At 44.2% G+C, this 21,113-nt stretch overlaps 1 pseudogene; it reads left to right on the forward strand.

Annotated features, from left to right (window-relative positions):
* Window positions 1-18,558: 18,558 nt before the first annotated feature.
* LOC133904749 (pentatricopeptide repeat-containing protein At5g55740, chloroplastic-like) lies at window positions 18,559-21,113 on the forward strand (annotated as a pseudogene).

Below are 21,113 nucleotides of genomic sequence, written 5' to 3' on the forward strand. Positions count from 1 at the left end.
GGGGATTGGGGGCTAGGGCATAGGGAGGCCGATGCAGTGGGGTGAGGATTTTGAGCTGGTGGTTGTCAGGGGGAGCGAGATTTGTGGAACGGTTCATGCACAAGGGCAAGGAGGATGGGGGCAGCGGGTCCGGGTGGTTGGGGAGGGTAAGGAGGATAAGTCGGTCCAGTTTTTCTTGGTTATTAGTTTTGCGTGGGTTTTCACTGGTTTTTTCTTGCTTTTTATTAGGTCGAGTGGGTAAAGGTGACAGAGGTGATGCACAATCAACTCCTGCTTTATATAGTAGAGACTTGACATCTCTGAGTAGTTGTGCCTCACCCACCATAATAGAAAGCGACATGGCCACAGTCTGTGGACATTAGCATGTGATCTAAGTGTTTTGCAATCTGCAATGTATGGTTTGTCATATCATGTCAATCTATCTAGGATTGTGCTAATTCACTGGATTTACACGAGATGCAATTTTTCTTGTGGATTGGGTTCAAACTTGGTGGGGAAAACTCACCTAGCGCTGTGGGTTGCTCACGGCTGCAAAAGGGCTGGACCGACACCCATGAGTTCTTCTACAGATACCAACCTTCTTCTCACAGAGCTTGTCCACGTCACGTCCTCCTGTCACCGCATTAGCTCCTTCCCTTGCCAAATATGTCTATTCCCCCAGTTCTAGCCTGTGAGGAGCTTTGCGGATTAGGTGGCAGCGTGTGCACGAGGAATCGACAAAGATATGGTTCCAGCGGCTATGGTCTGTGTGCATGCACTTTGGCTATGTGGGGCACCCTGTTGTGAGGTTGGTGGGGTGTGGAGGCTCTGGGTGAAAGCCTTGCCCAACTTTTTGGCAGTGTCGGCGATGGTGATGACCTTGGGTGCCGCTCCCCTCTTTTGAGGCATCATCATGGTGCTTTACCTATACCATGAGATTCTTTGGGTGAAAATCCAATTTCGGTTTTTTGGATGCATGACGGCGGCATCTTCGATATCGTGTCCTCCTTGGAAGCCCTTCCCCACGTTTGGGTGACCGTCGATTGGGTGCGACGTTGGTCAGATTGCAGAGGCTTTGATCATATTAGGCCTAGTTTAGCTAGGTAGTTGGTCAAGTGTGTTCGTTATGCAATGCTTGGGGTCTATTTTAGCTAGGTGTTTGCCTATAGTGCTTATTTAGCTCGGTTTTTCCAAATTAATTATGTGTTGTACAATTTGGTCTCATTTCCTTAATATGAGACAACTTATTCTTATACTCCCTCTGTCCCAGTATATAGGATGTTTTAATTTTTTGTCATTGTCCCATAATACAAGGTGCTCATCAATTTGCAGTGTTTTCTCCCCAGAATGCCCCCACCATCTGCATGCATGGTTGTTTTAAAGCAGCATGCGACGCTTGGGAGATGAGTGACGTAGGCATGATGCTTGGTTTGCTTCTGCGCGAGACGCTTGGTTTGACGCTAGGAGGACTAGCAATGTCACGCCATGTGCGTGTTCCTAAGTGCGTCTGAGTCCATGGAGCCGTGCTCGATGATCTCGATGACGGCGACAAGAAGCAACAACACAGGCTCGCCGAACTCGGCGACGACATCAAGCTACAATGTCAAGCAGTAGAATCATGGGCTCACCAAACTCGATGACGGTGACAAGAAGTAACAGTGCATTGCAACCTAACTCGTCCACGACGATAAGCAGCATAAGTGCGGGCTCACCAAACTCGACGACGGCAACAAGAAGCTGAAGTGCACTCTCAACAAACTCAATGATGGTCAAGAAGCAGAAGTGCATGCTCGTAGGGCTCAGCGACGGTGACGCAGTGATCGCAAGTAGAAGCGCGTGCATGACTATGACTACATCTTCCTAGCCGAGTTCAATGACACCGACGATAGTAGACGCAAGCAAAAGTGTGTGCTCGAGTATGACTACAGCCTCCTTGTTGGCAATGACGACACTAACAAAACCGACATGCGCGAAAATGATGACAAGAGTCCATGTTCTTGTTGCGGTCTCATCCACAGCAAAGACAAGATCACACCCGAGAGGCGCAAACGCAAGACTCCTATTCTTGTTGCAGTCTCGTCCATAATGAATACATGGTTACGGATTATATATAAGGCCTCGATGAGTTTGACTGCAATGTACTCTTACCTGAGATCGACAAGGTACACGATGTCGCAGCGGAGAACGCTATCGAATCTAGCTAGAGGAAGACAAACAATACAAGTGCACTTAGAAATTCAAAGCTCCTTACAGTTGCTTTGTTCACAATTTCTAGGTCACATTGCAACCTAACAGGAAGAACATCATTCCTCTCTAGTGATTGCTTCTTCAAGTGTGGGATTGCATAGTGTTGCCCTCCTTTTTGACGCAAAAATTCTTGCATGCATGATTGGTGAGTAGGGAAGATACGATTACTCCTATCAATTATATACTCATTAAAAGCATGGATTACCTTGGAGACAATGTATTCAACGTTACTTGGTGATTACTTTTGAAACATGAATTGAATGGCCACAAAGAAACCAAGATCTAAGACATTGAGATCGGGAGAGTTGGGTGGGTGGCACATCAACCTTATGTCAAAACCATCTACAGTTGTCGTACAATAAAACTGAAGGTGCATCTAGCCCCTAAGTGTGGTTTTGATAATTAATGATAATACTTATGGACTAACAATTGTGTTAAGAATTGTTAATAGGTTGTTGCATAGGTGATGCATTGAGGAGTGAGTATGGATTCATTGAAAAATGATATGTGATCAAAAGAGATGCATCAAGATGAATGAGCTCTAGGTGATGATCGAGTAAATAGTGATAATACATATAGACTAACAATTACGTTAAGAATTGTTAGTTGCTTGTTCCATAAGTGATGTATAAGTGATAAAGCATGGATTCGTTGAGGCATGTCATGAGATCAAAGGAAATGCATCAAAGTCATTGAGCTCTAGGTGATGCTCATGAGATAAAAAAAAAATCATAAGAGAAGAGACCTCGGAGATCAAGGGAGGACTCAAGAAGATTTACAATTGGCGTAGAGGTTAAGTCACTTGTGAAGATCAAGTGACTAAATGTATAAGAATGTCAAGTGATTTTTTATAGACTAACACGTGTTATGTGCTTGAGAGTGAGTTGGAGTTATGTTCCATATAAAAGTAAGCATTGAAATGGGATATTCAATGTACCGAGTTGGAAGAGAAAGATCAAGATAAGCTTAGTGGACAATTTATGTACTTGATGATTGCGATTCATGTCTTGGTGGTGAATAGATGATGTGAAAAGAGAAGTCTTCCACTCTTGGTGCATGAGAATGAATCAAGTGAACTTCATTAAGATTCTAAAAGATCAAGAGAGAATCGAGATGAGAAACGATGATGAATATCATCATCAAGCTCAAGTGAATAGTTAATGATAAGCCTAGAAGAAGTATCTGGACTCGGATGATATGTTCATCAAGTTTGACAGGATGGCTCAAGTCAAATGTATAACTAGAATAGATTTTCTAGTTTTTCTAGTCTTAAGATGCTTGGTGGGAGATTGGATTATAGGTTTGGCAGCTGTAATATTAAGAGGGGATGTCGGATGCGTAGCTCACATGATGTCAAGTGCTCATGCGATATGCTCAGCGTGTGGTAGGTGTGTGAGTAGGTCTTGCTCAGTGTGTTGAGGGTATCTGTCAATGTAATAAATAGGGGTGCCTCACAAGGCGAGCCCTACACTGCCAAATGTTAGCCGATAGTAGAAATTTTCAAGACCATGGACTCATCACGTGACTAGATCGGGGCTCGTGCGACCAACCCCCTTGTCGCAGATGGAAACCATGCGACCAACCCTTGTTGGTTGTAGTGCAAGTATTTACCTAACCTGTCAGGACACATTTAATGTCATCCACTCGAGTGTTTTCCTTCACCAGATACTCCCTTTTGGCGAGTGAGGTTGTAGGCAGGGGTGGTGAAGTGGTGACTCTTCATGTAGCATTTAATGCTACAAGATGGCCTGATCGGTGAGCATGACGACACTTGATGATATGATGGGACGTGCAGGATGAGTAGAGCAGAGCGAGCATGCCTATCTGACGTCATGATGGGCTAGGGGTAGTTGGCTTTGTCAGGGGTAGGTCTATCATGGCGTTTGGTATGGTCTGTTTGTATATATTCATCTTTTTCCTACTATATAAAGGGAGGAAGAGGGTTCAAGAAGGGACACGGAGAACACTGTATAACAAGTTCACCAAACCTATAAAAAAATACACATGACGTAGGACTATTATCCCACGGAAGGTCTAAACCTGGATAAATCCTTGTGCTCTTGAGTTCTTTCGATACACACTGCAAGAAACATAGATCAACGCATGCCAGGTAAGGATCACCTCCCAATAGTTGGCGCTCCAGGTAGGGGCGTATTTTTCATGTTTTCTTCAAATTTGGAGACTATTGCTAGGCTATCCATATCTGGATCCATGACGACTGCAAAGTCTTGGTTGGGGACCCCGACTATTGCGAGGTTTTCTTTATGGGGTACAACTCAGACTAGCCAATGCACTCTAAGCATGGGACACTAAGATGGAGTCAGAGGATTCTGAGACTGAACATGAAGTTTGCATGGCAGACCATGCAACTGAGGGTAGCATAATGCTCATGTTGCGGGAACCGAAGGTGAGCTCTAGACCGTAGGCCAAGAGGGAAACCAACCTAGCTCCAGGCATGGAGGTGGTCCTATATTGCCCCAACAACTACATTGCAATTCGGAGGAGCGCCCGCTCGAGGTTGAAACCTTGGTGGTGTCTAAAGATGTCCAAATGGGCCATGCCTACTAGGCCGGCCTGAGGCATGATACTATAGGCATGGCCCGAGCCGAGACAGGCCGGGCTGGCACGGCACGAGGCCACAAGTTGTGCCTGCACCGAGCGTGCGGCATAGCGTGCCAGCACGGCACGGGCATGACCCAGCTAGGTATGATCCGGCTCGGCACGCATGGGTCCGGCTATTTTCTATTTTCTATATTTTTTAATTTTGTAGGTTTTTTATCTATTTTATCTATTATATATATATAAATTTTGTAGCTATTTTTTATTTTATTGGGCTGGCTATGCTGATGGGCCGCCTGTGTGCTATTGGGCTGCCCGTGCCTGCCGTGTCCGCCGTGCCTGTCATGCCTGTCAGACCGGCAGTGCCGTCGGGCCGCAATCGTGCCCGGCCTAACCCGGCACAGCACGGTGACCAACGGGCCGTGCTGTGGGCCGAGGGGGAGGCACGCGGGCTAGCATGGCATGACCCATTACAGTAGCCGAGCCGTTCGGGTCGTGCCGTAGCCGGGCCGTGCCGAGCAGGACCCGTGCCGGGCTGGCCCTAGTGGCCCATTTGGCCATCTCTGTTGGTCTCGTCTTCAAGGTCATCGTGCTGCACATGGAACACGAGCGCCGAGGGCTCCCCCTTGATATCCACGATCTCTCTTAATCTGTAACTCAATACAGAAATCAATGGGCATTATGTATAACCCCTCTACGGTTAGTAGCTCAACTACGAGGCCATGACTCCCGCACAAAACTAGTAGATTACGTGAGTACTTCTTAGCTACCTACTGATGGCAGTACCAGAGAGTTCACGAGTAGCGCTATGGCTGCACGATCTCGCCCTCTTGGTAGAGACCGCCCGGCGCCAGACCGAGGCAGCTGACACCCCATCCACCACAAGGAGTGGTCGAGTTCCAGTGGCCTTGTGGTCGTCATCACATTCTTGGCGGGGTGAGAAGCTCCAATTTGCTTTCCCGCTTGACATGCACTACAAATTCTATTTTTCTCAAAAGAAATATTTTTTAGTATAATGATGTGCTTCCCTTTTAGAATTTAGACAAATTTCGCATGCCAACATGGCTAGTCAACGATGCCATAGCCAACCCAGGCTAGACTTAGCAATCAAGCAATTTTTAGGTCTCACTTGATCCATTGAAAAATTAACAAGATAAAATTTACCTTTTAACTTACCGGTGAAGGCTATTGAGGTGTCATCACTTTTAGAGATGGTCACACTCTCATTAGTAAAAAGATAATTATAGCCTATCTCACAAAGTTGTGATACAGATAATAAATTATAACTAAGAGATTTAACTAACAAGATATTTGAGATAGAATGATCATTGAAAATAGCAATTTTGCCTAAGCCAATTACCTCTCCTTTCCCATCATCATCAAAGACGATATTTTCATGAGATCCTTCATTTTCTTCAAATGATGAGAACATCTCCTTCTTTTCAGTCATATGATTTGTGCATCCACTATCTAGCACCCAACTCGATCCACCAGAGGAGTATGCCTACAAAACAAATTTAAGCCTTTGTTTTAGGTACCCAAATTTGTTTGGGTCCTTTCATGTTAGTTACAAGCACTTTTGGTATCCACATATTTCTTTTCACAACTCTATCTTTTGTGCGGGTACCAACATATAGAGCAACTATTTTACCACTGTAGTTCCTCTTAAGCACATAAGATGCATAAAATATGGATTGAGGTGCATGGCATTTGGATTGTTTGGCTTGTGTGGTGAGACCATTTGCTTGCCTCCTTTGATGAACTTGAGGCACTACATGCCATTGATCACCACACGCTCACTTGGTTTGCTTGTATACATATCAAATCCAAGACCTCTTTTTTGCCTATTATCCTTGATCTCAATGATCTTGTATAGTGTATTTTTGGATTTGTATGTCTTGATGCACCCATACTTAACCAAGGCGTTTAGCCTTTCATTTTTATTTTGTAATGCTTGCAAAGATTGAACATTTGTAGCATAAGCATTTATATCAATATTGTAACAAAGAGAGCAACCATTACTAGTGGAAGTACTAGAGAGTAAGGTTACATCATTAGAGGTGGGAGTGCTATTCTTAAGAACATCAAATTGTACTTAAAGAGCTTTATGAGATTCATCCAAAAATTTGAAATTCTCTTGAAGTGTAACATTCCTACTTTTAAGATTAGCAACGGATTCATTGGCCAAGCTTAGTTGCTTGGTCACCTCCTCAACCTTCTCCCTCTCTTTAGTAAGAAGCTCCTCGAGTTCAAGGTTTCTCTCCTTTTCAAGGATGAGCAAGTTCTCTTGCTTCTCAAGGATCTCTTCTTGACTCTCTATTGTTTCCATTAGTTCTTTTATTTTAGACATGATATTTTTACTAAGACCTTTAAGCATGATTTCACAATTACTATCACTGTCACTATAACTATCTAAGAGCTTGGATTGTTAGGAGCCGGCACTGATACTGATTATCAGTGTTGGTTCTAAAATAGAACCGACACTGATAGATATTCGGCAGCAAAAAAATTTGTACAATACAAAATGCATCACATGCACATGCATCCATTCTTCTAATGCTTAAGTCACGATAAACACTTAATACATTAATTTAAACTACAGACATTTCTAAAATTACATCAAATACCATTACATGCATAGTTGATATCTAAAATTTCAACTTCAAATATTACATCAAAATGATTCAGTGCATAAATGAGCGCACTAGCTGTTGCTTCAAATGAAAGTTTCATTGGACTTCCATAAATAACGGAATTGTTACTATCACACTGAAACTTAATGTGTGATTGATACTTTTCTTTCCAAACCTTCCTGCATTGAGGACCAAGTAATATGTACCCCAATGTTGGGCAAGAAGACGAAAGATTGAAGTCAAGCTACGATCCATCCACATCCAAGTGTTTCAGTAAAAATCATATTGACAAAGAGCAACAATATATATAAAAAAATTAATATTATTGAAATAATTCTAGCTACAAACTACATGTTCATATCACCAACCGTTTCAGCTGCATGTAACCGCAAGAGCCTAGGAGTCATTGCAAGCACATACTCATTTTGTTCAAGCGCTTTCAATTTGAAATAGCTGTAGTTTAGAAATATGTATCCAAGTTGTAGGTTAACCGATTTTAGAAGCGTATGAACAACAGATCTTTCAGCCATAAGTCCTTGGTCTGTTTCAGAGCTTGATGCTGTTAAAGTGATATATCTTTCTTTAGAAAAAGCAATACTAAAAGAGATGGTGATCTTAATTTTATTGTTATCAACCAATGTGGTCATCACCACAGGTGATGTGCCACCAAAATCTGCAATAATGTCATGTAGCTATTGTAGGTAAGAAAATATCTACATCAATCGACATGTTAGTTTCTAAATTTGTTAACAACAAACTGCAATATTATCTGACCTTCTTATAATGTATAGCAAAGGGATTTTCATCTCTGAGCATGTAGATATACCTAAGATAAGTCATAGGTACGTCCACATGTCCAGAGAAAAAAACACCAATACCATATCAATAGGCACATGTGGATAATCTCGCAATTATATCAAGTCATCAATTGTAGAATAAGGAAGTACCAAACTAGTTACTCACTCAGAAGTGATGGTAACATCTAAAACACCGATATAGTGATACACATCTAATATCATGACATACACATCTAATAATAAGCCAACATATTTTAAACTAAAATACATATATAATTTAAGGACCTAAATTGGCTAACTAAAATTGCTAACTACATTTGCTAATTACAATTTGCTAACTTGAATTTGAGAACTAACTCAGGTGTTTCGTGGCCCTTCCGGGTAGGAAGGGGATACACCGTTGAGGATCTGGAGGTCGGGAGTACGAGGGTGGTCGCTCGGACCTGGGTGGCCAGATAGGATGGAGTGGCCGCCTCCACGCTGCCTAGATCTACGCCCTCCACCTCCACTGCCACTGTTGCTCGCCATGGGAACGTCAAGGAGGCGACGGTTGGCTGGCGCGTGATGAGGACAAGGAAGCGGCAGCGGGACGATGCATGACGAGGACGAGAAGGCGGCGTTGGCTCGCGACGAGGATGAGGAGGCGGCAGTGGGCCGACGCACGATGAGGACGAGGACGAGGAGGTGGCAATCAGCGCGGCAAGGAGGAGGAGGTGGCGGGCGGACACACGATGAGGATGAGGAGGAGGAGGCTGCGGGCGGGGAGGAGGCGGCGGTCGGGGAGGAGGAGCAGTGTCAGGCTGAATGGAGCAAACGAGGAGAGCGGCTAAGTGCTGGATATAAATATAACACATGCATTGGTGCCAGTTCTTGTTCCAACCGGCACTGATAGTGACTATCAGTGTCGATTCTTAAACTCCCATGTGCAAGCAATAATTGAGGCGCTAAGAACCGGCACTGATAGGCACTATCAGCGCCGGTTCATGGTTGGAACCGACACTGATAGTGCCTATCAGTGCCGATTCTTGGTGCCTCAATCGTGGTTCGCACATGGGAGTTTAAGAACCGGTACTGATACATTAACAGTACCGATTAGGTTTGAACCAACACTGATGATGCGCTACTTATGACATGTTATGTAGTAGTGTTAGGTCATACAACAGCACAGACTGATATCTACTCTTGTGTCAACAACAGCATGTTGCTGCTATAAATTTGTTTCGATGTAATTTTGTCGACATTTGTTTATTCACTTAGTGTAAATTTGTGTGAGTATTTTTTTAGTGAAGTAATGTTGGGATGATACAATTTCTAATATATCGAACAATAGTAGTTGTGAAGCACAATTACATATAACCTAACACAAAGGTTACATACACTGATGAACATTACATGGGACATAGGGTTTTTTGACGCTGTGCGAACGGACCCTAACCATAAAGAGATGACTACAATAAGGGTCTGTTAGTTTTGGATTATCAAATTGTGGATTATGTTCCACAATCCAGATTGTGCAAACAAACGGCCAGGCTGTGGAAGTGGATTCTCACAATATAGGTCTACATTATGGGACAATCCACAATCCACCTTGGAGGAGCTTCTACAATCCAGAATCTAGATTCTCACAATCCAGGGGGCCGGTGCATGGACTGAGTGAATGACCTTGGCTGGGGGCTTGAGCATAGGATTCCCTGTGAAAGCTGAAAAAGTTGTGCTATTGATGCTTGATAGATATTCCCTGTGAAAGTTTTTGCTTGGTGTGGTTATTTCATTGTTTGCTATGTTCGAGGGAGATTTATTGCGATGTCAGGGTGGGTCTCGAGGAATCCTATCGCGCGTGTGTCAAAAGCGTCTACCAACAGGGAGACAAAGATGTGTGCGTCTAGCCTGAGTCATGATAGAGGTGTTGTTATTTAATTTATGATGAAAGCTCTGTTGTGTGGTCAGTTCATGTCTAAAGCCTGAGTCAGGACAGAGGTGTTGTCATTTTATGGTTAAAGCTGAGTCATGTGGTTACTTCGTGTCTAAAACCTTATTCACGACAGTGGTATTGTCATTTTATTGTTAAAACTGAGTCATGCTACCACTTCATGCCTAAAGTCTATCTCACGACATAGGTGTTGTCATTTAATACTTAAAGCTCTGTCGTGTGGTCACTTCATGTTTAAAGTCTTATTCATGACAGAGATGATGTGCTGGTTTCCTCTTATGACTAATATTCGTCCTTGAAGGTTGAGAATTTATTGCAGTTGCCTATGACTGCATGGACAAACTTGTGCATAAGCCAATGCTGCAGTGCCTTATATTTATGAAGGGCATCAGATACTCTAGTAAGCTTGGATAGTACGTTAATATAATAAACTTACCATCACATTGATTAGACATGAAGTTCACAAATAGTTCATAACATAGTGCGTTAATATAAGACACTAACTATATACCTATCGAAATGAACTAATGAAATGGAATGGTAAACAAAATAAATAGGCCTGCCTGTCATATGTATAGTTCATAGTGTATAGATGTTGAAAAACTAGATCATCTCAAGATGGCAGAGGAAAATGGCGACTCAATTTAGCTGAAGAGTGTCAGCTGTGCCAATCAATGCTACCAGGGTAAGATGGTTGTTGTCTCCGAGGTGGTGATGGGAAGTTGTAAGTATGGGTAGATGCAAATCCACTAGCATTTTTAGGGTCATCAATGTCCTCCGGAGATGAAGATCTCTGAAGGAGGGGTCGTTGTGTCATGAAATCATTGTTGTCATTATATTGAGCTATCACAATAGTAGCACGTCCTATTTTCTTTTTGGTTGTATGCCATCTCGATGTGGTGCGTGAATGTCTTCTTGTAGTGTTCCTTAAACCTTTTCCTGTATTTTTGCTGGAACATCGATGCATTAGCCAATGAAACTCGTTATAAGTACCACATCACTTACCACAACATGAAAAAGTTAGGCACGATCATCAAGGAAGGGTCTGGGGGCTGGTTCTACAAATCCGCTGAGTAAGGTGGTATGCGTGCGCAGATGGTACAACGAAAGGTACTCCCAGTAGGTGGCATCGTTATATTGTCCAACAAGAACGACGACATCCATCGCAACTGACTCCGTCCACCTCTGTGTGTTGCATGCCTCTGCCCTCCTGTGCGCTCCTTATATACGTGACATAAACAATTATAATTTGTTAACATGGATCACCTAATATACTATTGTTATCTACAATAACACAGTTACTCGTGCGCCCGTCCAGCATCTCGTGGGGGGTACTGGCACCACCTATCAGTACTCGAACTTCCTCTGTACACGCTCAGAAGAACATACTTCCATGTTGTTCATGTACAATAAAAAGCATTTGGTCATCCATCAGTCTGAGTCACGCTAACAAGAGGATGCTATAAGCCCTCCAGTTGCAATTTTGGCCACTCGTACCATACGCCATGGATCCCACTACACGAGTTTGGCGCTTAGAACGTCTAAATCACTGATCACCCAGGAGTAGATTTCATGGTCTTCCTGCTTACTCCATCTCAGCCTGGTATGAATCAACCGATAACCCATCATAGGCCTCATGTCATCTGCAATACCATCAGAGATGGTGACTGGATAGTAGCTCTTGAGCACCCAAGGCCAATAAACTGGGAGATACTCTCAGCTCCATAGCTATAAGAGGTGTAGACAGCTTGTAACAGATTCTTTCTTCTTTGATCGCTGGGTTGCAGCACACAATCCTTTGTAAGTTGCAGCCAGCACAACATATCTCTAACTGTAAGATGTCAGCTCATAAGGACGTAACACGAGATGACTCGCTAACCATATAATATGAGGGATGACATAATCGCCTGTCGTGTTGTAGAACATGATGCCTCCTAGTAAGATGTATAAGTACACCTCAAAGTGTTGTATAACTATAGCCTTGTCCGCATCCGGTTAGCATGAATCGAGCTGTGGCAGCCTATGAATCTAGGATATGGAGAGGCCAACATCCTTCGTGTCATATTGCACACAAAACCTACAAGATGAAGATGGTCAATGAAGATTGAATAGCACTACAATATTTGAAATGCATTACATAATAAATAATTATCTGCCCTGAATGTAACTCTTCCACTGCTCCTTTGCTAGTCGCGAAACTACTAACGGGGCGCCCCTAGTTGGCAACCCGGTCAGTATGGCCATGTCACTCAATGTTACGGCCATCTCACCAAAAGGAAAGTGGAACGTGTGCGTCTTAGGATGCCACCGGTCGATGAGACTTGTGAGCAGTGTCCTACCACCACCCGCCATAGGAGCTCTGACCATCATGAGAGCAAAAGGCAGTAGTCCTACCCGTGCTAGTGACTCGTGGAATCGATAGTCTAACTCCTTAATCGTGTAGACACTCTGGGCTCGCAATGGAAGTAACTGCAAAATGTATCCAATACATGTACTGAGTTAGTAGCAAATTATCGTGGTAATTAAAAGGCACATATAATCCTGGTAACTACTGCCCTGTGAAAATCATCTTTCCTTATGGTTCTTGTTGTACACTGCTAAAGAAGCTCAGAAAGACTACCATGAGCTATGAAATGATTTCAACCTTCATGGTTTAATAAGTCGGTGAATAACAAATTAGAATATATTACTAGGTTCATGGTTCAATAAATAGGTGAATAACAAGTTTAATGGTTCAATAAATAGGCAAATTACAAGCTTCATGGTTCAATAAATAGGTGAATAATAAGCTCCGTGGTTCAATAAGAAAACATTATGTGCGTGTTTGGTTGAGCGAATGAGGCCTAGCCTGGCTCGGATCATGCGTAGAAATCGGTGTTGAAGGGTGTTTGGTTCGCTGATTCCACTGTAGCGGCTTGGCTCCTCGCATGCGAAAATACGAGCGCGTGCTGCATCCGCAGTGAAGCCCGAATCGACATTCGCTCGCGGGCCTGGCCGAGCTGATACAAGCGCTCACACGCGGCCGCCTCCTCGCTCGGGACAGAATCGAATCGCACACCGCTAGGGTTACCACCGCACTCAATCCCCTCGATCCCCTCCGACTGCCACCGTCCTCTCCATCCACACCGGCGAGAGGTCCCCTCGATCCCCTCCGAAGAACTCCCTCTGGGTGAGTACCCGCAGCCTCCTCCCATCCCCTTTATGTTGGGCTTAAGGCCCCTTCTCCTCCTCACCGCGTTGGTCTGCACAGATCCACGGTGTGAGGCAGCGAGCGAGCAGTCCTGTCCTCTTCATCCCCGCTGGCGAGCTCCCCTTCCCAATCGACGAGGTAAGAACTGCTATTTGCTCATGTTTGTTTTTAGCCGAACAAGATCTCATCTTGTACTTGAGCATGCATACTGGCCATTTCAGATACAAAGAAACCCTCTCTTCGCCGGCACTACCGCCCTCTGGCCCAAGCATTCGTCCGTCCACCGGATCACGCTGCCTCGAGTCCATCACTCGCAGTCACCGGCATTCGTCCTCCTCCCCTGTTCCTGACCGGAGTGGATCTGGGATCCATCCGGACTCGGGTGGTTTGCACTTTCTTCGGTTAGGAGTGCTCTGCTCGGGATTCTATCTTTCTTTGATGTGAGATTGAGCTATCGAGTCCCCCTCTTTCTTCCTCTGCATCCAGTTTTTGATTGCTGCGTGGTGCCCTGCTAGCCTAACCTCATCTGTCCATTGTTCCCGATCTACGTTCTTGCTGGCATCTAGAGTTCAGTTGGCATTTGTAGTTTAATTTGTTTTGACAGATTATTGCGCGTGAATTTGATCGATGATTATACAATAATAACACAAATAGCTGTTAGGTCAATATTCATGGTGTATCCGGTCTTAGAGATTAGTTAATTGGCTTCTAAAATGCTAGCATCCCGTCATTTCCTTCTCTTTCCTCCAGTTATTTTATACTGTCAAATTGTTTTGTTTTAATGGCTTCTAAAGTAGTTGAACATTGATTTGTACTCCTCGGTTCAAGATGTAAGTTGTTTAGAACATCGACATGGTCTATAAGTTAAAATTTGACAGTAAGATAGTAGTTAATGTTTAGTCATGTTAGTTGTAATCTGCAAAGGTTGTGGCATGGTGCTTAGCTTTTGCCACTTTGTCAAATTGTTTTATACTTTTTTGGTGGACGATCAGCTAAGCAAAATCAATACAATATAATTCAAGTTTCATCTGACCTATAGGCAAGATGTTCTACATGCCAGAAAGGAAAGAAATATATTTTAGCAATCATGCTCTGGCCAATACTAACACTAAAACAAAACAATTTGTAATCTGCAGGAATAGTTTTTAAAACATTGACATAAACATAGGACTATGTTTAGTAATGGAAGTTGTTTAGAACATTGACATATGTTTGTACATTAAGATAGTAATTAATGTCTAGTTATGTTAGTTGTAATTTGCAAAGGTTGTGGCATGGTGCTTAGATTTGCCACTTTTTTGGTGTATTTGATGTATGTGTATTCGATGTATATTTCTAAATCTAATTGCAATTTATGCTTTGTTGAAATGGTTAGATGGATGATTTGGTTATCAAGCAGCGTAAAATCATTGCTCAGGCTGTTGGAGTAGTTGCTACAATGTGTGCGTACACACTGTTTGTGTATAGGCGTGCAGGCCGTACACCACCTGTCACCTACGGTCCCTTAGCTGAAAGAGACAAGATTAGGATGGCAAACCTTAGGTTCATTTTCCACAATGATGATCGGCACTGTGTAGAACAGCTTCGCATGAGGAGAGCTCTTTTTTCCACTTATGCACATTGCTTAGGACAAGGCGCTTGCTTAGGGACACAATTAATAGCTCGGTTGAGGAACAAGTTGCCATGTTCCTGCAAGTGGTTGGTCACAATTGTAGGTTTAGGTTGATAGAGCTTAATTTTAGAAGGGGTTTGGAAACAATTAGTCTTTACTTCCAAGAAGTCTTGTATGCTATTGGAGAGCTACGTGGAGAGATGATTCGGCCTCCATCCCATGAGGTCCAACAAAAAATTGCAAACAGCCGCAGGTTTAACCCATATTTCAAGGTACTAGTGTTAGATTGCGTAGTTTTTTCCCACTCTAGTTCTTACCTAATTGTTTGTTACTCTTGGTTAGGATTGCATTGGGGCTATAGATGGTACTCATGTGCTAGCTAGAGTCCCAGCTAGCATGGCAGCCGCCTTCGGGGTAGGAAGGGGGTTACCACGCAAAATGTCATGGCAGCGGTGGATTTCTACCTTAAGTTCACATTTGTCTTAGCTGGGTGGGAGGGATCTGCACATGATGCCAGCATTCTAGCAGATGCATTGGAGAGGGATGATGGTTTAAGGGTGGCTCCGGGTAAGTGTAGCTAGTTAAGTTAAAAAGTTTGTTTGTGAACTAAAAAATGTACTCACTTAAACAATATTTATCGCTTGATAGGTAAATTCTACTTGGTCGATGCGGGATATGCTGCTCGGCCCGGGTTCCTTACACCATATCGTGGGTGTCGGTACCACTTAAGGGAGTATGGTGGAAGGAACCACCCTCGTGACCAAAGAGAGTTGTTCAATCTGAGGCACTCCTCCCTTAGGGTCATGGTGGAACGGGCTTTCGGTGCATTGAAGAACCATTTTAGAATTCTATATAACAAGCCATTCCACCCATACAAGACACAAGTCAAGTTAGTACTAGCATGCTGCATTTTGCACAATTGGATTCTAATGCATGGACAAGATGAGTGTGTCTCTGGGGAACAAGAGTGGACTCCGAACCCTGTAGAGCCCGAAGCGCACAATGATATTGCATATGACAACAACACTTGGGCAGCAAAGAGGGATGAGTGGGCACTAGCTATGTGGAACAATAGGGGTAGCATGCGTGTGTGAATGATGTTACCATATAATGTTGTACTTTGTAAAACAATTAGAACTTGTAATAATTGGTACTTCTACTTATGAGTTGTATTAATGTGTACTCTGCGATAATTTGTGGCCTGTAATAATAAGTAGTTCCAATTAGGTTTTTATCCATTGTATGTGCTTATTTTCTTCTGTGTTCCAATACATGTGCTTCATGGCAGCTCATGACCGACCATGGTGGTGGCGGTGCGCCGAGGACCAACTTGAAGTGGACATCTCACATGTCCAACATCATGCTGAGACGTTTGGTTGACCTGGTCGAGAGTGGAGTGAGGACTGAGAAGGGCTTTAAGGAGGTGCACGTGAACACCGTTGCAAGATAAGTGACTGAGGAGACTAGTGTTGAGGTTAGTGGGAATCAGGTGTACAACCACCTCCGCAAGTGGCGTGCAAGGTGGGTGAAGATATGCAAGATGCGGGAGCTCAGTGGTGCCCTGTGGGATGACACCACCAACTCCATTGTACTGGAGAACGAACACTACAAAGGCCACATAAAAGTAATTTAAGTTAAAATGTTGTAGGCTTATGTTACCAATTTGTTGTAACTAATTCATGTTTTCTTGTAGGATCACCCTGCTGATGCTGAATACGTTAATAAACCTCTTGAGAACTATGACCAGATGGCTGCCATATTCTGTACTGGACAGGCCACCGGGAGGTATGCCATGGGCTCCAATGAGCCTTTGGGAGCTCCTTCCGATGTGATCGATAGCGATGAGAAGGCTGACCCTATTTCCAATGTCATCAGTGGAGGGTTCAGCTTTGCCAGGGGTCTAGGGGGCTGCGGATGCTGAGGACACCAACACCAATGCCCCTCCATCCACCTGGACTCCACCGAATGCCTCTGCACCCGAGGAGGCTGCTTCCGGTGCTTCTGAGGACAAGGGGAAGGACTCCTCCACTGCGGTTGGTTCCAAGAGGAAGAGGGCCATGATCACGGAGGAGGAGGTCGTTGTCTTCACTAGCATGACTGAGGCTGTTAAGGAGATGGCCGGTGCCATCAAGGCAACTATCCACACTGAGGCACACCCCGATGTGTACAATGCTGTGATAACCCTCCCCGGCTTCACCGAGGATGTCTTACTAGCCGCTCTCGGTTGGCTCTACGACAACAAGGCACAAAGCATTGGTTTTGTGCAGATGAGTGATGACCATCGTCGCAAGTGGATGAATCGTTGGATCACTAAGCACTACTTTAGTCCTTAGTTTGCTTCTCATCTAGCCTTTTGCCTACTCAGTTGGTGGTTGATGTAGATCCCTTCCCCTGCAGGCAGCAACTATTTTTGTAAGATGAAACTGTAGACATCTTTGTATTAATTAGCTTACCTTAGTATAGGAGGTGGCACTATGGGAAAATGTGTGATGATGGTGTGGAGGTTGCACACCTATCTTTTGTACATAAGCTTCATACTTTGAAGCTTCATATGATATGTCAAATATGAATTCTTAAGTCTGTGCAGAATCTGTTTATGCTTATTTCACCTCTCTTTGTCAAGTTTTGTGTTCCTGGCTTTCTTTGATCCATATATTAGTTGTCAGAGTTATAGTCTATTTGTTTAATACATAATGTCTCTAGAAATAGTGAATTCTGATTTTACTGAGTGAAAATAAGGAATTTGCAAGTGTAGGCTTCTAATGCCTATTCCTTTTGTTGTTTATCAGATACTCAGATGAAGGGGAATGACTCTTAGCTCAATTGTTTGGTGTTTGTTTCCACTGTCTTGGGTAAAGAACACACAAAGGTGCATCCCTTATGGTATTCAACAAGTCAGGGAACTTCTTGGTGTCTCATGTGCCTTTGATCAAGTTGTGCAGGTTTGCCACCTAACTTTCTTTGTTTGCTAGTAAAAAGTGGACAGGTGATTTACTTAAGATCCACTATCTGGTGAACAGCGTTCCAAACACTCGGTAGGAGTACCATATTTTTCTGTCATCATTTTTTCTTTGGTCGAATAACACTGGGTAGATCTTACCTTGTTTAGTATCAGTGTCTACCTCTTTAAGTTGTGGTGAATAGCATTTGATACTTGTGGCCAATAGCATGACATGTACTGGAAACTTGAATGGGTTCAATATTGGTGGTAATAAGGCAACTTTCCGTTCATTAAAAGTTCAAGTGCCTTTCACAGAGTCCACTTTATTTGTAAGCTTATATGTAAAGTATCTGATTTTTTATCATTTCATACATTTTGTTGATATGTTGGTATCAAATACCATATTTCTTATTGTAGACCCTTGGTAAGCCCACCTTTGAGGATAATTTTGAAGAGCAAGATATTCAGAAAGGCAGCTCATGGGAAAATGGCACAACGATGAACTCAAGTTGGGAACAAAATGCAAGTGGTGGGAATGATTCTGATGATTTGGGAGGCTGGAATAATGGAGCTGCAGCAGCTGCAAAACAACCATCGGACAATTCACGAAATGCTGCTCTAGTTTCCCAAGGAACCACAAATTCAGATGCAAAGCAATCAGGTTCTTGGGATGGCTGGAATTGCCCCTGAGGACTCATCGAGCACTGCTAAATGGAATGAGGCAAATGATTCTGGCAACAACAAAGGCTGGAAATCAGATGGATGGGGTTCCAAAACTGGTAACTGGAGAGGTGAAAGAAATAATGTTGGGAGACCCCCGAGACCTGATGAGAGGGGTCTGCCAATGCCAAGACAACGGTTCAAACTAACAACTGAGGAGACAAACATTCTTCTAGAAGTTGAGTCCATTGTGTTGTGTGTCAGAAGGATCTTTTGTGAAGCATGGTAAATTAACTCATAATTAATTATTTTTTTTGTGCTTCATAGTATACAATCAACTTTTTAAGTATCTTTAAACAATGAAAAGTGTGACGTCAGATGTGATGTTTTACATGAAAGAATGTCATATGCAACACAGCTATCTGGTTTTATGTAATGATAGTGTGACGTGATGTTTTACATGAAAAAATGCCATATTCGAGAACTTAGCCAAATTCGACCTACAGCTATACCAACATTGCATCATCTTCGAGGACTTAGCCAAATTCGACCTACATGAAAGAATGGCATTGCCTTGCTCTCAAATGGTCATCTCTTACCTTTGTACGCCAAACTTGCATTTAGCATATGCACATTTTCGAGGACTTAGCCAAATTCGACTTACAACGATACCAATAATGCATCATGATCGCATCCAAGGACTTAGCAAAATTCGGCTCAAGCACATATGACCTATAAAACTTTAGCCAAACTTACCTCATTCAAGTACATTACCTGAACAACGCTTCAAAATTTCCAAAAATTTAAACCAATTTCAAATTTACACAAAATTAACATATACAACTTACATATAACAGTTTTTAGGACTTAGCCAAATCCAATATCAGCAAACTCAACCTCACAGGGGTAAGCACACCGCTCCTCAGGTGCAGAGTCACCGTACTCTAATCATGCGGGTAACCAATCACAATCCCAGCACTTTGCATTTGCTCATACAGCCTCAGATACAGCCAACCAAACAGAATCTCAGCTCAGCTTGCATCCATAGCTATAGCCAACCAAACACACTTTTTCTTAGAATACAAATCCCCTCAACCTGTTTCTCCTCATCCAGAATATACACTGTAGCTCTACAAAACCTCATGTGAGCAACCAAATACACCCTATCTGTTATGCCAGTACCATACCATATATTATAAAATAAGCTGCGTCGCCGCCGGTTCTCTCCGCGCGGGCCGCCAGGTGCACGCGGCCGCCGTCAAGCGCGGGCCGTACTACTGCCGGGACGCGTATGTCGGCACCAAGCTCGCCGTCTTCTACGCCCGCTGCGGCGCTCTCGCCGACGCCGAGCGCGCGTTCGGCGCGCTTCCGGACAGGGACAAGAACGCCATCGCGTGCGCTGCCATCATCGGGCTCTGGGCTCTCGCCGGCCTGCACGCCAGGGCGCTCGCCGGGTTCGCCTCCATGCTCGAGGCGGGTGTCCCCGCGGGCAACTTCATCGTGCCCAGCGTGCTCAAGGCGTGCGCGGGGCTCGGGCTATCCCACGCCGGCAGGGCGGTGCACGGGTACGCATGGAAGGCGGGGGTCGCGGAATGCGTGTACGTGATGAGCAGCCTCGTGGACTTCTACTGGAAGTGCGGGCATGTCGAGGACACGAGGGGAGTGTTCGACGCAATGCCGGAGAGGACCGTGGCAAGCTGGAACTCAATGCTTATGGCGTACATACACAATGGGAGGATCGACAAGGCCGTGGAGTTGTTATTGGATGAGGGTCGTGGGCGTGCTGCCGACGAGGGTGAGCGTCGTGAGCTTCCTGTCCGCGTCGGCGGATCTTGAGGGTGTTGATGGAGGAAGGCAGGGCCATGCCGTGGCCGTATCCAGCGGGTTGGAGATGGATGTGATTCTGGGGAGCTCGATGATCAACTTCTACTGTAAGGTTGGGCTGGTCGAGGCTGCGGAGGCGGTGTTTGAGGAGATGGCAGAGAGATGCCGTCACATGGAATTTGATGATTGCGGGGTATTTGCAGGAAGGGCAGATTGACAAGTCTTTCGACACTTGTCGTAGAATGCTGGAGCCTAATCTTGAGTTTGATTGCGTCACGTTGGCGTCCATTATCATGGCTTGTGTGAAGTCTTGCAGTACGGTGCTGGGTAGAGCTGCTCATGGTTTTTCAGTCAGAAACAATCTTGAATCAGATGTGACAGTCGCTTGTGGCCTGATTGACCTGTACGCGAGTAGCGGAAGGATCCAACATGCTGATCGAGTGTTCAGTGCCATGAGTCAGAGAGACCTGGTCATGTGGATAGCGATGATTTCTGTTTATGCAGATCGTGGCCTGAGTTCCGAGGCTCTGAAGCTTTTAAACCAGATGCAGCTCCAAGGCATACTCCCAACTGCGGCGTGTTGGGGTTCAGTAATTTCAGCTTTTACACGAAATGTCCAGTTTGAAGATGCTCTAGACATCTTCAACAAGATGCTTCTGACAAAAACACGCCCCAATCTGCGCACCTGGAGCGTGTTAAGGATCCAAATCCTCTAACTCCACCTGAACAGTGATTTGTGAG

This window comes from Phragmites australis, chromosome 2, assembly GCF_958298935.1.
Source record: "Phragmites australis chromosome 2, lpPhrAust1.1, whole genome shotgun sequence".
Classification (NCBI taxonomy): Eukaryota; Viridiplantae; Streptophyta; class Magnoliopsida; order Poales; family Poaceae; genus Phragmites; species Phragmites australis.